This window comes from Bactrocera oleae, chromosome 6 (assembly GCF_042242935.1).
Source record: "Bactrocera oleae isolate idBacOlea1 chromosome 6, idBacOlea1, whole genome shotgun sequence".
Lineage (NCBI taxonomy): Eukaryota > Metazoa > Arthropoda > Insecta > Diptera > Tephritidae > Bactrocera > Bactrocera oleae.
In genome coordinates this window covers 4,592,101-4,610,073 of record NC_091540.1, presented here as the reverse complement: position 1 = coordinate 4,610,073, position 17,973 = coordinate 4,592,101, and the positions used below count along the sequence as shown (strand labels likewise).

The window sequence follows — 17,973 nt, the reverse complement described above, 5'->3', positions numbered from 1 at the left end:
AAATATAGTAAGAAATAAGCAAAACTTTCGAGAAAAATATTTTTTTAGGGTATATAAAAAGTTGGAAAGCTGCTATAAAATTATAGCATGTCAGCATATATATTATACTATGTTTAATGAAATATTTATAATCATATAATAAGTAAAAAATCATAATGTAAAACAATGCAAATACATCTATCGAAAAAAATTGAGGTTCTGCGAAGTTCAAAGTTAAAAAATTAATGCAATAAAATTATAGCGAATGTTAAAAATCTAAATTAGATGCCAAAATTTGTAAAGATAGCTGTGGAATGGCAAAATATAACGGTTTTGACTTGGTAATATTGATTTCTCAATTGATTTAAATATAAAAAAAACGGAATATAATATCAGAAACTAGGTTATATTTTCCTATAAAAAAATAACATTGAAATAAAATTACTTTGCAGCAAAGTTAGTTATAGCAAACCTTAAAGTAAAATTTATAAGTAGTATGAAATATTATTAAAACATAAACAAAATAATATACAAAATTAATTGCCATTATATAGCATACACGATTCATAGCAGTAACTATGCAACAATATTGATGCTTATTTAGCACCAATAGTCATTAACAATAGCTTACGGCAAGCGGTATACTCAAGCAAGCTCCGAATCGTTTATTTCGAATTATTTGATAACATTTAACATTATGTGTATCATATAGCACAGATATTATATTATATATATCTATAAATCCAAACCTTATTTGTAGTTGTCGGATTTAATAAGAGCCAAAAGAGGGACATAATTATAATATAGCCTTCATATAGAAAAAAAGTCAAAAACTGTTAAATAGTAAAATATTGATTATAAAAAAATTAGTTACGAGTCTTTTTTATGTATTTAAGTGGTCTCAGGCGAGGTTACGATCAGGTAATAATATTCTAAGGAGGTAAGAGAATACTGTCAGCTCTTGTCTTCAGAGTATTCTATGATTCATGGATATGACGTGCTGCCGTGTTGATTATTACTAGCTAGGCCGAGTGTGCTCTCACTTTTGGACATCAACTTTTATTGTACTTACTATTCAATTTTTTCATCTAATACGAAAGTATGGGAAGATTGAAGACTACCGAGACTGTCTAGCAATGCTTAAAAACTTTCCTCTCATTCTTGCTCATGTATCTCTCTTTCAATGTAAGGGTGGAATGAGGTAAAAAAATAATTATTTTTAAGTCTCACCCTTCCTTCGCTCACTCTGTTTAAGTGCATTCAATTTCGCGCGCTAACTTTTACTAAAGCCGTTCTTCATAAAAGCATTCAACTTCTTTCTGCGCCATTTAATCTTTGACTTAAAGCGTGCGCATACACATTGCGTACACGCCACGCTTGACCGGCAAAACGCTACCAGCGCACGTCAACGCTTAAGTACGCATACGCTGAAGAAATGCTTGTTAGCGCGCACATCCATTAATTACGCGGCACTGCAATATGAATGTGCGGCAGTCACAGCTGACTCGCAGAGACGTGCTATGGCGCTGCAACGCCCTCAATATTGAAATACATACGCTTGGCTAATTGTTTGTGCAACTGCATGCCACACATTTGTTGCAAAGCGCGTGCAGTCGCTTGCAAATTGTCTTTCGCAACTTTGTGTAAGTGTGTGTTTGTGCGTTCGTTTGACTTATGCCTCTGCGTCAAGCAAAGGGGCGGTCGTGGGGTCACAGTTGGAGGCGGCGCTAATTGTGCATGCGCCTCACTAAACTTAGTTTACGCCGCCAGAAACTCGACTGCACATGCGGCTCCGCTGAAGTTTAGCTGCATATTGCTTTTGTTGTTGTTTTTGGCGTAGCATATGGTCAGCTAAATTTTTCAGCATATTGCCATTATAGCCATTAGTGGATAATGACAGCTGGCCGTTTGCTTGGCATAGCCACAACATACTCCCACTGCTGCTGGTGAGCTACATGCGCGCTTGCTGCCATTCAGGTGTGTGTGTGTGCGTATGTGAGTAGAGGTGTAGTGTTTGCTTTGGCGGCGGCGCTGCTTTCATCATTTTTGCGTACAAATAATCAATTAAAATTAATTTACAAACATTTTTCGCTATGCTCAAATGGACTTTTGAGTTGTTTACCATTTAACATGGCTTGTTGTTTTCAGTTTTCTTTTGCAGCTTTTCAATTTTACGCTTTGCTTTGAGCAACAGAACTTGTACGCTTGTACTTGAGGCGTTTCAAAACATTTTTGTTATTGTATTTTTACTGTAGACTTTGTAAGAATTCTAGCAACTAATTGCTTTTAGTAAACTTTAAATGCATTTACGTTACAGTCAAGCAAATAGCTCGAAGGTATATTGAAAATAGAGCTTTGAAGAAAAATATTGCTGATTTTCTGAAGATGGATGGATTATTTTTTTTCAATGTGAATTTTTAAACTTAATTAAATAAAATAATTAAAAAACTTATACAATTTTATACACCTTTAAATTTATATAATATATTAAAAAAAATATATTTAAAAAAAAAATAAAAGTTTTACAATAAAATTGTGTTTTTCGTAAAAGCATTAAAAACAAATAAGACAAATTTTTTCCAAGAATGTTACTATGGTATGTATGTTCAAAAATCAGTTCTCATGTCATTTTCACTATTAAGAGCTCTTTAAAGTGGCTTGCGAACTTCGAAGCGCTGTTATAAGGCAATTTTATACAGAAAGCAAATGCCATATGACGAAACGATACTCTTAATTTTGCTTTCCCAGCCTAAAAGTTACTAAATAAATATAAATTTGTTTGCGTTTGCCTTAAAAGTTACAGCCAATTGCAGTCCTTCTTCCATGTATGTAGCTATCAGGCGCCAGAAAATGGATACAAATAAGATATAAGACTCTTTCTTGAAAATTTGAACAATTTATCTAAAAAAAAAAATTGTTGTATTATAAATCAAATTATTTTCCGGAGAGTTATTAAAACCCCTTAAAATGTTGATGCGACTGGCTTAGAGTAAAGTCTAACTCATTGTTGTTATATTTACTTTGTTTAACCGCTTCCTAGAAATTTTGAAGTTTTTTAATGTCAAAAATATACATATGCAGGCAAAAACAAATATATAATAGAGGTTTTACCACACCTACCGATATCCAATTAAAAATATGTATTTGATTATAAGACTCAAGGCCTGTCGATTGGTTGCCACACTCACTGCTATTTGGTCGTCTTTTCTTTAGTAACAGCTAGTGTTATTTCTAATAGCAGCACCGCTTCTATATGTAAAATGCATTAACAAAATATATTAAATATGCAAGTCTCGTTAAAATCTCGCTTAATTAATACCATCTCAATAAATGCGCCATAAGTCAATACAAATCATCACTTACAACCAAATCTGCAATTAATGACATCACTTTCGCTCATGTAATTCAGTTTTTTTATATAATATATATTCCATATATGGTTGTATATATGTGTAAATATTATTCGTATTAAATTTTTCCATTCAGCACTCCCTTACATTATTTGAAAGTGCAATCAATTGTATCAATGCAACACAACAATGTTACAACCAGCCGATCGTTATCAAGCATTTCAATGTCATTATGGGCAATATTCTGCGCCGTCGAGTAGAAATACACTTTCTATTGGTTGGATGTGCATGAAACTGATAAAATTCGCAAAAAAAAGCAAATACTCGTACGCGTGTCGATCGGCTGCATAAAAGTGAAATTGCAATTAAATGCAATTCAATAAATTTAAATTACTTCGCTGAGTGATGAATGCGGTGAATGACTTTTTGTCAGCTGCAATGGATTATTTTATTTTAAAGCGTAGTTTGACGAGTGCAAAAGTCTCAAAATGGATTTTATACAATGTTATATTAATATATATACATATAAAAATGTATATGGGTATTAATTGAGCTTGCAATATGAATATGTGCCGGTCGGAAATGAAAACAAAATTAATTTAAAAATAATTTGCTCGTTTTCTTATTGCATATATGTATAACGCGTGTTTCATAAGAGTCACAGAGCTACCATCAAATTAAATACATTATTAACTGAACAATATCTTGTATAAATTCGCAAACTTTATGAAAATTCAAGTTTAAGTAAAATTTTGGATCCATGATCTAGTCGATCCAGTTTTGCATCATGCTTTTCAGCATAGCCTCAAAAACGCCGAATTTTCTAATTGTACTGTCCTAGCTAATTTATTAGCAGCAACATTTAGCTCAACGAACACAAGCAGCGGTAACCGATTCACGATCGTCCTTTGAAAAGTCTTAAATGATGTTTATATACTGAACTTGGACTATGAGCACTGTTAAAATCATATTATATACAGAGCAGACCTCTTCTAATCAGATTTTGACAATATTGGTTTTTCTCATTCTCACTTCTGATCTAACATAATATCTGCATTATATCGAAAAGTATAAAAATTAACTGAAAAATCCGATTTCTTATTCACAAAATACTCTCATTCACAGTTATGCAAATCGCTTAGAACTCTCCTATACATGATTATTAACTTATTGTCCCACAAAGCCATAGACTTCACTCTGAAAATTGCTCAGAATTCTCCCATGCATGATAATTTACTCGCTGTCCCAAAAACCCAACTTCACTCTCAAAAAAAAGCTTTCAAATTACTTGTAGGGATCGATTGTCTTTTCTCTTTTTTTCAATAACATATTTTTCTTTCAGGAAATCGTTTCTACTTTAGGGTTGGTTCAAGGCTGCATGACTTTCATAAATTACCGGGAGTAAAGCCCTGAAATTGCAACTAGACGAGGCTCGGCTTCATGTTGCAAGACCGTTCAAAAACTACTAACTACTAATTCTTTTGAGATGGTATCCACAAATTACTTGAAAGATGGGAAAAAGTTATAACTTCAGATTACGAAAATTCAAAATTTGTGGAAAAATGCAAGAATATAATTCTAGAGCCAACACATCTAACAAAAAGCACTGAAATTATTTATATTTCGAGGAGAGTAGCTTCTGGGTTCGATTTGTCCAAACAGCACTATTTCAGTCAGAATTATAGATTAAAAAATTATATATAAATTATAGAAAATTGTTCAAAATAAATTTCATAATTTTGCGGTTATATTTTGTGCAAGTATTTTGCAGCTTGTCAATTTTGCTACATTTTTCTTTAAGAACAAAAAATAGTATCAATAACAACATACAGTCAAGCATTTCAACAAATGTGTGTCCTGGCACTCATTAAATCACATCAACGCTATCTCCGAACCGTCATCGAATAATACTTGCTACCAAAACACATTCCACAGGCGTGTTAATCAATCGCTGTACAACATTAATAGCATTGCTTCTTATTTCAATGCTTGATTTGATTTATTATAGCGCTTTGCTTGCTATAAAAGTCCCAGCCGCTTAGTACTTGTAGAAAAGACCGTCAATCATTACGTTAGCTGGTGGCATGCGAGCTGCAACGCTGTGCCTTTAGATCACAATCACTCACACATGCATAAAACATTTTAATGTGCTCTGGTATTTATTAATGTTTATGTATTTACATATATACACATGTATGTATGTATGTATGTATGTACAATATATAGATATGTGTTTGTATATGTATTTGAAATAGCTTCTATCGGCCTATGCCACGTCAATTTCTTGCTCGTTGGTAGCAACAGCAGCTGTCAATTTCATTTCATTCGAACACAGTGCCACCAGCTATCCAGTCCGTACAGCCAACTGTCAGTCGGTCTCTTTGTAATTATTTTATAAATGCCATTTGAAATTGACTTGAATGGTTATGGTTGTATGCGATTTTAATGTCATTAGAATGTGCAACATTAACTGATTGATGTGTTGAATTAATTAACCAAACTACACACAAAGCAAATGTGAACACAAACAAGACGATAATTCTATTATATAATATGTAGTAATAGTTTAGGCAGATGGATCTTTATAGCATAAAAATATGCAAAAAAGAAGAAAAAACTAATATGAGAAATAACATAGAGCAGAGGGCTATAAAAAGTGATTTTCATATTATCGGTCGTTTCCTCACACTTAAAATTATTTAATGACCAATCGTTGCATTAATTTAGTATTAACCTACCTTTTCTAAAAATACTAAACGATCGTGAGAGGAAGGTCAGAATATTTGTAAAACAGTTATATAGTACAATTTCAGTCTACCAAATTGGATCTTTCAATACTTATCAAAATTCAAGGTAACTCGATAATCATCAGCCAACACCTACCTGTCTCTCGCACTAATAATCTTTTTCATACGTACCTCATTTTTTTTCTCTTTCGCTCTGCCTTTATTTTCTACATTGGTTTTATGATTACTAAAACTATAACTGTAGCCATCTCCCAAAGACCTTTCTCCCCAGATTATACTGAGAAATACACACAAACATACGAAATGACGAAAGTAAGGATCAAACTTCGTAAATGTAGCCGCAATCACTTAGTTACAGCAACAAAACGAACACATATGGGATTAGTTTTATTTTTTTTAATGAATATCGTAAACATAATCGAAACCTAAACGTGTCGTAATGAAATTAAGTTTTTGTTAAAAGTTTGGGACTTTACTCTCCTGTGTGTTGTATGTACTAATATCCGGTTACAAATTGACTGACACACTAAGCTATATTTGGCACTAGGTCATTATGTTTATTGCTTTACTTGTACGCGTACTTACATACACCTCTACATATGTATAATATAAGATTATACACGCCAATCCACATTTGTATATCTGATACTTACTTTGATCATCTACAAGAGTCTGACACCCACAAGCAATCAATTTTTGACTGATTGCCGGCAATTGTCGTTGTCGATGGATTGACACGCCCGAAATAGCAACGCTCACTTATTGTCACCAAATGACAACAAACGATCATTCCAAATGATGTACAAGAAATGGGAATGTGTCACCGAGCTCTGCATACGCTTACGCTATTTTCTAACCTTGTATATAGGTATGTGTGTCTGTGTTTTTTAATGATTTCATAGATGTAATTACTTTGTTGCATGTTGAATTTATATTGCGTCTTCGAAAGCTTTAGCTGTGTACTCTTACAAATGAATATACTTATGTTTGTATTTGACGTGCAGCAATTTGAATAAAAAATAGCTATAACTGAATGTATTTTAGATAGACAGTGGTGGGCGAATATCTGAGGATACTTACTGTCAATTTATCAAATCGTTTGTTGATTCAAAGACAGTTGAACGCATCACGGATAAGCTTCAACCATAAATTAGCGTAAAAATAAGCATAAAAACTACAAGACAGTACTTACCATAAGCTGAAGTAACTACCTACTACCATATCGCCAACAAAAAAAAGAACACTTTTGATTCTATAATATCATAAATCACTTACAAACTTCGCCGCACGAAACTGAAATGCTAAATTTGACCAAAGTCGGAGAGGAAATAAATTATACCAACCTCTTTCTCTGTAGCATATACACCACTTGTAGCTACCAGACAAACTAATCGATCGGAATAAAGTGCTTGTATGTAAAGCTTTTTCATTTGACGAGATATCGTCACGAAATTCGGCATGCGTTATTGCCTAAGCGAATGGTGTAATCCTCAAAGAAATTGTTGGGATTGGATCATTATAGCAAATAGCCATACAAACAGACCGATCGAAATCTAGTCCTGGTAAGGACGTGACAATAATACCAAGCAAACACTTCTTGGGGGCACAAAAATTCGGGTCCATTACAGTTTCAAAACCAAAAATCATCGCCAATCTGACAAGAATAGCTTTAGGTTTCCTCTTTGGTTCTTTCTTATCGAAAATGAAAGTGTTCGTATTTTTTTGGCTGTCAACGAACATTAAAACAGACTGTATACATACATCAATCAGGCTTCTGTATACATAGTCATAATTTATTTACATGACTTAATTTCAATCTTTTTTTTTTTTTTTGTGCTAAAGAAATATTGTATCGTATACATAGAAATTTCTTAACGCAATATGCCTACTTTACAATCGCTTCGCATGTTAGCTGCTTGTAGCCGCTCATTCTTTCTATAGCACATATAATTTGTGAACACCTCTTGCTCTGGCATGTTAATTACAATTACAATACATTATTATAAAAAGCATATGTTTTTGGTGACTTTTGTATGTTAAATTCATCGCCCTGTTAACTACTTGCAAGTAAATGTAAAGTAGCAACCTCACATCACGCGCTGATCTCACACACAAATTAATCACATTATCATTGAGGTGTTTCTAAACTCAAGGCGTGCGATTCTTTGATCTCACTTTTACTTACAACATTTTATTTATTTTTTATAAGTTGTAAACAAATTTGTCGGAATTCCGTAATAACTTATGTACAGCGAAACATTTTTAGAATATTTTTATTGCTTCAGGGTCGAGTTTTTTTTTGACAATTAACCTTGACGCGCGTGCTGATTTTATTCTTTTTTATATACCATACGTAGTATATGTAAGTGAGTATATATTGACCTAATGTTCTTAAAAAAATATACACCATATCACCTGAGATCGCCAGATTTACATTGAATAATTTATTATTTTATTCACTTAACTATTCAGAAAAGCGTTGTAAATGTATCTGAAGACGAAATAATACCAGAAATCTAACTAAAACACTTTTTACTCACAGCATAGCATATATTTACATAAAAATACTTTCGTTGCCTGTCTGTTATGCCTCCAACCATTTATGAGTACATTTGCATTTCCATTTCATAAAAGAAATCAATTGTCCGTCATTTCTATTGACTATAAATTTTAGTGGAAAGACGAGTGCATTGCGTGCGTCAAACCAACTGTTTCTGTACGTCAATGCAACAATTATGTGGCAGCAACAATAAGTATAAATTTAATAGCGACAACTACAAAAACGTATATTTACTTTAGGGTGAGCCAAAAACTAAATAATCTATCGACTTTAAGGTTTAAAATAGGTCTATGTACAGAGAAAAAAAAATAGTCCTCAAGGCAAGATTTTTAGCTTAATTTTGAAAAGTGTTTGGTTAAAAGTGTTCGATATAAATGGCATGTAAAACATATGCTTTAATTAAAAATGTAATAACTTTTTATATATATAAACATCATCATAATATAAACTATAAACGACTAACGACATATGAACTCAATGTCTAGGCATTTAAAATTTCCAAGCCATTTGAACTCATTGAGTTCGTAGCATGGTAGATTTACCAAGATGTTGCAACACCCTCCCTTTTCCTTACGTTTTCAAACCAACTTTCGACTTCAGTTTTTCGCGTCATCAAATTTCAATAGCTACTTTTAATAGATTTTATTGTTATTGCATAATTGAAACACTTGCATTGGAGTAAATGTATGGGCAGCATGTGAAGAGGAATTCCGGAAGATGAGCGGCCTGTAGGAAATAAGTCACTTGTATAGAAGAAATATAGTAAAAATAAAATCTAACAAAAAATATATAGAAAAACTGAAAATATTTAGTAGAGTCAACTAGAAACATTAAAAAAAGAAATTATGTGAAAAAACAATACAATTAACAAACATAAAAATTAAAAAAACATAAATAAATTTTTAATAAATTTGAATTAATGTATTTTTTAACTTTCAAATCAAAATTAAAAAAACGTAAATTGAGCAAATGTGTGAAAAAGCAACACAAATATATTATAACTTAAAATTTTAAATACTTCTTTTTTTATATACAAAAAAAAATACAAAAGATCGTTTAAAAAAATTTTTTCTATCCATAATTCTAAAATCTCATTTTTTAGAAAAAAATAAAATTTTGTTTTAATAAAATAATAAATTAAAATGTTAGATCATAAAAAAAACTTTTTGTCCGAAATTCTAAAATGAATGAGTTTATTTATTTTTTCTACCACAAAATTTCTTTAACAATTCGCTTTAATTTTTTTCAATCTTTTTTAAATAATGCTTGACTATTTTCCTCCCTCGCTACACAATTTCCTACTGGGTACATAAGAAAAGTAAACATCATACACATATCAACTCACCCACTCCCATCTCGTTTTGAATTATCCAGTCACGTGCTGTTCGGTTTACTAAATCGACGAAGCCGCCGCCGAAACACATAAAATGAAATACAAATCGAATCAGATATGCGCGTTCATTCACATATTGAGGCTATAAAATTTAAATGTCACCACAATTACCCTAAAATCTTGTGAACTGGGCTGAACATTTGAATGCGCATATATGTGTATGGATAAGCAATGTTGTTTGTTTTGTATTGGCTGTGTGTTCAGTCAGAGCTTGGTTTTATGTTGAATATGGTATTTATGTTTGTTTTTGTTTCTTTGTTTTCGCTATTATTTTGTTGCTTTTCTGAATTTGCTGTTATATTTTCGTTGTTGTTCTTTTTTCATGTACTATTTTCTTATTTTGGTTGTTGCTGTTGTTATTGCTTTTTTACTTTTTTAGTATTTTTTGTTGTTGCATCATTTTTCTGTCGTCAAGTTGTTGTCGTCGTTGAGTTGCTTTTCCTCAATTTATTTTTTATTGCTTTCAATAATCAATATTCCATCCATGTCCGCTCTGATAATTTAACGAAATTGAAAGTTAATTAGGTTGCGTTGTGAAATGAATACTAATTGAATTCAATTACTGAAGATAATGTATTTTTAAAGAGATTCATTTGATTTGCTTGGTTTAATATTAACCCAAATCGAAGCTTTCCGAGATTAACATACCACAAATTGAAATAAGAGTTATACAATTAGAGAGAGAGAGAAAGTGAGAAAGAAAAAAGCGCTCGCAGGTTTTAGTTTTGAGCTCAAGTCAAAAATTCTGATGTACTTTTTCTATAAAAACAAAATATCGACTAGAAAGATTTGTCAATATGACTCTAACTAGACCCTACACTAGACCAATACAAAAGCGCTGATCTGTAAGACCTTAATTTGTCTATGGTGCCAAAATTATGGATTTTTACGGAGAAAAATATCGAAAATCTCAAAAAATTCAACGTGTTTCTGGAATTCTAAATTATACTTATCAACTTTAGCAGTTTGTACAACCGAGTCAAGAGTGGAAGACAAAATCTAATCATACGAAAATCGATCGAGTATTTGGGTGAAAAAAAATGTCTTTTGAATTTTTAACAGGTTTGGCGCAGTCAAAATATCTTTGAAATATCATAGAAATATTAGGGCCATAAAATTTACAAAATATTTTCAATATCTTTTTAACCAAAAAAAGGGTAAAAGAATCCAGTAAAAGCGGAGTTATCTTGCTTAAACACTGAACACCAACTATTCTCAGCATTCAGATTAAAATTTAGATTACCAATATCTGATTGGAACAATTCATACTTAATTTATCACAACAAAGATAAAGACAAAAAGGAAATGCTTTGATATTCAATATCTTCTGACATTTGTAGCGAGAAATATCGATCGAATTTTCGGCGTTATTAAATGTGCTTTTCAATTATTCATAATAAATATTTAAAATAGGAAATTCACCTGTGAAGGGTATTATAACTTCGCTCCTTGTTTCAAATTTAATTGATAACCTTTTGATGACTTTTTTAATATATATCATGCTACCGACCTGGCACCAACTCTAAGTGCTTTTCTTGCTTGACTCACTTTCGCTCCATTATTCAACAGCAAGTAGCCACTTTAGTTACATACTCTCGTTTTCGCTGCAGCCACTAACTTGCCACTGCACTTGCACTCATTCCGAAGCAATCACAAATTCCACGCATTTCACTACTGACACAGAGACCCAGTGCAACAGCCTAATGCATTTACTTTGTACAATTTTCCTTGAAATGTCAGCCAACAAATATTACTAAAAAGGCAAAAAAGAAAAAACGTGTAGCAAATAGTCGAGTGAAGCGCACTTGAGGCATGTGTGGCACGCAATACAAACAGCAGCTTTAGCACATATTTGCAATGCGCACGCATAATTGCCACATCTGTTGCAAGGGCCAAGCGACGGCAGCAAGTTGTACACATTTTCTTACGTACGCCACTAATGAGATCAATTTACGGCTCATCGATAGACGCAGAGCACAGCGCAGCATAGCAAAGCATAAAGGAGGCAGTTGCGTGCATGGAAGCGCAGCCATTATGTGTGTATGTATGTAAAGCAGCGCCTCAGCAAGCATGACCAAACAACAAAAACAAAAATTAAAAAGGCAACAATGTCAACACTGTCAACACTGTGCGCAAAAGGCAATGGTGTGTTTAGCAGTAGGCTGTAGTTTTTGTTTTATTTGCGCAAGATTACGTAGGAAAGTGATGCTTATGCAAAAACAACAACAATAACAGCATTGACAAGTTCTGCCTACTCGTTTGGCTTGTCAGTTATTCTTTCAATTGTAGGACGAAGCGTGTCTTTACTTCCATTTTCAATTACATTGAATACTCTTTGCTGTTTTGAAGTTGCTGCAGTGCAGTTGAAGTGTACTCATATCGATTATGTGTATGACAATAATGATGGAGACTGCTGCTGATATGTGTGTGAACGTTTGATTATAATAATTATTGATTCTGAAGTGTATAATGTGCGTGTACATGTACAAACATACTTTTAATACTCACTCTTATAAATAAAAGTTCATTTTGCAAGAGAGAAAAAATGCGTCTTTCGTGCTTATTTTCGAAAAGGCATTTTATTTAATAAATAAATAAAAAATTTATTATATAATATATTTATTTTAACGATTGGAAATTTTTGATTTCCTCGATCTCGTAAACGATCTGTAGGACGATATCCGAAAAAAGTTGTCTGGCGGTGACGAAGATTTCTATGCTTTAAATTATGTCAAATCCAAAAATCAAAACAATAATTATTTTTATTATTGATGAATACAGATAATGATCGAAGAGCTGGTCAAAATTTTATTTTTGAAAGCAAAGCGGGTTGCCAAAAAAAGGAGGCTTTTTGCTGAAAAAAACCATTCAAACTATTAGCAACAAGAAAAATAGTTAACTTAGGTTGCAACAGAAGCCATAACACCAAATACAAAAGATTTCTTACAACAACTTGATTTTGATCGGTCAGTTTGTATGGCAGCTATATGTTATAGTGACTCGATCTGAAGAATTTCTGTGGAGCTTACCATTGACACAGGTAAAAACCCCAGTCCAACTTTGGTGAAAATATCTTATTAAATGAAAAAGTTTTTCATATTAGCACCTTAATCCGATAGTTCTGCTTGTATAGCAACGATATATAACGATATGCCTTATACTTGTAAATGCCAAAGTTATTCACTGTTGATGTAACAATCTAAAAGATAGCGCACTCTATGTATATGGTATATAGCAAATAGATGAGATTGAAAATACAAACATATAGTTATATAAAGATTGTTCTTTTAGACCTGCGGTTTTCAGTGAGGCAAAACTTTAACCGGAGTTGATCTTTTTGGCAGTATGTCATATCATAATGAATAGATGTATTCCGGAACTACATTCGGTGAATGGGCGCAAAACGAGACGAACACCGATACCGATTTTCACAAGAAAATATTGTTCAGGCATGAAGCTCACTTTTAATTGAAATGATTGGTAAGATGATAATCCACAAACCATTGTTGTGGCGCCGTTGCAACCTCAAAAAGTAATTGTTTGGTGTGCTCTATTGGCAGAAGTAATCAGTGATCCTTATTTCTTCAAAAATGATGTCCGCCATATTGTTACAGTCAATGAGGAGCGCTAAAGAGCCACGATTAATTACTTTTTCGTAACTGAAATGGAGGAAGTTGATTTATACGACTTTTGGTAGCAAGAGTATGGCGCTATATGCCATACAGCCAATGAAATATAAAGTTATTCTCGATACGCGAGCCGAAAATTTGTCCGAAATAATTTTTTAAACATAATGGCAAACCCTTTCCTTTATAAAAAAGCTAAATACTTGGTCATAATATTTAATTTTCAGCGTTTTATGTTTTCTTGAAAACAACATGTCTAAAATCCACTCTTTATTATGGTATACATATATATATGTATGCCAAATATTAAATATCTTTATCTATATATGTATATAGAAGTATATATATATATATATTTATATGTGAGCGAAAGTTTCGGTAAAAGTTATTGAATTTCACCGATTAGTTTGGTTTATGCAAACCAAAATTTGAGGCTGATCGAATTAATAAAAATAGCAAAGGTGGTCCAGTAAAAAGCTACGCCATATACACATATATGTAAATGTGTGTAGCTGTGTGCGCAGGTTAGCGTATGTAACAGGTGAAACCAATAAATAACGTTGGTAAAAGTTTAAGCGATATAAATTGGATGGTGTTGATATTTTGTGTTAATTTGGCGAAAAGTTTATCGGCAGCTTATCAGAGTGAGCGTGTTTGTGTTCCACGTACATATTTACAATATTTATATACACATATATATATGATATATATTTATTTGGTCATAGTTAATTTAGCGTGTTAAAGTCGTGTATTTTAGGGTTAAGTAGATTCTCTCTTGAAGGCTTATGTTTTATTACAACTTTTACAAGAGTTATAGTTGTAAAGTTGTGGCATGAATCTACACATTTATAGCTTCCTTAGTATAATACGATTTAATTAGCTTCCATTTGCTTAAGCAACTGCTATTGAATTTCTACAGCATAGGTATTAATGTAATGCTTAAATCCACTCACAAGCGTACGTGGCACGAACTGTGCCACATGCCACTTTAATGCAACACACAAGCGCATTTTATACCACCAAAACCGAAATTAGGTTGCAAGTACTGTAAGCCCACGAAGCCAAACGAAAATCGCAATTGCTTGCAACTGTGTGGCAACAACAGCATTAATGGTAATCTGGCGGCCAAGCAATAACAACAAAAACGAAAGCTATTCAGCTCATTAACCGCGTCAACACGCGTTTGCCATAAACAATTTGCAACATCTGCTTTGCTACACCTACGTATGTACGTACATAGTTGCAACATGTGGCACGGGAATATATGTATACATGTGTATGTGCTTCTATACTTGCTCCGATTTTCACTACTACTGCTTTTGTTGCAATTGCCATCGTGTAGCTTTGCATGCTGCCTGTAATTTATGAATAATTGCAGACGCCGCTTAATAAGCACACTTAGCTGCAACTTTGCACATTCTTTAGGCACGTAAATTTGACTGCATGCATTTTAGCGTGCGCGTAATTTTTGACGGCAGCTGGCTTATCTTGATTTCGGGTTAGAAACCTGCTAGTACTAGGGTACAAGAAAAAAAGTTATATAACGGTATTAGAGCTTATTAGAGGTGGCCTAAGGTTTTGAACCCATAAACAATGTAAAAAATAGAATATATATGGTTTAAAAAAATTTCTAAAATAAAATAATTTTGGAAAAAAAAATGTGACCACTAAGGGACCACTATAATTAATTTTATAATTATTTCAAAATTTTCTTTTTAGATTTGCATGCAGTAGCACGTGACTAGCACGTATTTAAACGCGCAAGTGGTTTAGCTGCCATAAGCATAGCAGTACAGCCGCGGCAACAAATGCATGCAACAATTGTTAATAAGTACATAAAAATTTCAACACAGCAACGGTGCTGTGAGGCATTAATTAGCAGCAAGTTTCAAGTTGTAAACATATGTATACAATTGCACATAATTGGTGACATGCCACATGGGTACATAGATAGATAGTTGCAGCAAATGGCTAAAGAACAACATGTACGCTGCTTTTAACAAATCAAGAACAAAATAAAAATGTGGCATGCAACATGTTGCAAGTAGCAATTTTTTCAAAATCACCGCTTATTTAAAACATATTTAACTGCACATTCAATTAAACTTAACACTCATAACAGCGTTGACGCTAATATGGCACTTGTGCAGTACGTGCAACATGCTTTGTTATTGTATTAACAACTGTGGCGCCAGTCAGTATGACAAGTGTTGTGCTACAGCGCCCATTTGGCTAGCCGTCACTTGCCACAATACATACACGCAACTATTGTTTTGCTATTTGCTACAAGCCACTTACATGTGCCACCGGCAATATGCTACTTCCGTTGGTGCTGCTGGTGGTCCTGTGCGGCTTTTAATATTTGAATGGCAACATAATTTGTGATGAAGCATGTTGCCACCAAGTAATTGTAGTACATAATTATTGGGGGTTTCCGTTGTTATTGCTGCTGTTGCAACTATGTACTGTCAAAATGACAACGCAATTATCCAGTGGCAGGCCAAACAGAAGCAACAACAAATTAACATGCTAATCGTTGTTGCATAGCTGATGGCTGATGTTTTCCGGTTGTCACTCAAGGGGCAACACACACGCACATGCATATGTAGTTTATAATGTGGCAACACATGCATGCAACGCGCCTATGCGACTGCAAACAAAATAGTTGTATGCGCAACGGATGCACTTGCAACGATTTTACTACTCAATACTACTGGTAACTGGTCGGTTTGCTCGCTTGCAATTTGTGGCAAACTAATAGTTGTTGCATGCCACATGGGATCATGGCAGCTGTGCTACCGTGTTGCACGAATAACTGAGGCCCGTTGAGTTGAGTGATTTTTATGTGCGCATTTAATAGATAATAACGACATGCAACAATGCCGTAGCAAGTGGACGCGGCAATTACCACAACAGCAACAACAGCGTAGACCAGTAGACTGGTAATAGTGGGAAAGCGCGCCAGCAATGACAGCGCTGTTCGTGATTTGCAATGTGCATACACACTGCCTACATACGAGATGACGCAGCATGTGGCATGCCACGGTGAGGTATACAACAGATGCTGGCAAAAGAGTTAGTTAATGTTGCATGGCGTGTTACTGCTTTTGTTACGAATGTGTGTTATGCGATGTGCGCCATGGGTGCGGCACAGGTGCAAGTACAAAACTAAAAACAACAACAAAACCAACTACAATTGCTGCAAGTCGAGCGAAAAACAGAAAGAAAACAGTTTTTGCTGTAAGACTAGTAAGCAATATGTTGCTGCTATGCATGTGGAAACAACTTTGTAAATACCCACTAAAACACCAACAACAAGAACTAACAGCAAAAGGCAACAGCTGCTACACAAATCACCACAACTGCGTTTGAAATAGCCAAAACGTGCAACGCATCCTTTTTAAGCGATATGTGGCAGCAATGTATGAGTGGGTTGCAAACAAAACAAGAACAACAAATAAGTGGCTTTACATACTCGTAAATTTAAAATAGTGCACTAAGTTGCGGACTTATAAATATTGCTTGCCACCAACTTTTAACTTTCAACACAAAAAAGTGCATTGGATGAAGCAAGCAAAACAACTACTGTTTTCAATAATTTGGTAAATGGCACTAAAAGCAGTCGCCACCATATCTTGTTTGTGTCACTGCGGCACGTTTTACAACTCTTTACGTGGCAAACAACAATGTTGCAAGTTTGCAAATGCTTACTTTTATATGTTTATTTAGTTGCAAACGTTAGCAACAAAACTAAAAAATAACTAGTTTTGTTGCATGTTGCAAGTAGATGCAAACTTGCAACACGGTTTCAAACTACACAAATAGCGGTTAAACGCACTTCAGTGACAGCCAAAGCAGTTTGCAACAATAACAAACGTGATTTTGGCAACAACAAATGCAAAAATATTTGCTCACCGCACTGCATCAGCAGCAGTAGCGGCTGCAGTAGCAGTGAAAATATAAATTAATTTCGCCCCAAAGTAAGCACGAGCAATGAAATTGAGTTGCGGCCACATGCAACACGCACATACAGACATACATTGTATGTTTACATAATATGTATGTAAACCTATTCGCACAGCTTGCTGCACGCACTGTCATTGCCAACGCTGTTGCTACCTCTTAATAGCATTTCAAAATTTGAGCCTTTTGCTGCCACTGCAACGTTGTTGCCAGCCAGTGCTGTTATGGTTGTTACACGCTTTATCCGTATCTGCATTGCTGTCACTGCTGCTACCCATACTCATGTTGCAACATTAGTTTCCAACTGTCATGGCATATGTAATTTGCATGCTTGTTTGCTGTTTGTTTTAACCTT

At 33.8% G+C, this 17,973-nt stretch overlaps 1 protein-coding gene across 15 annotated transcripts in view; it reads left to right on the top strand.

Moving 5' to 3' along the window:
• Window positions 1-17,973, top strand: part of Rcd2 (Reduction in Cnn dots 2) — a 205,692-nt gene that overhangs the window by 100,389 nt on the left and 87,330 nt on the right. The window lies entirely within an intron of this gene.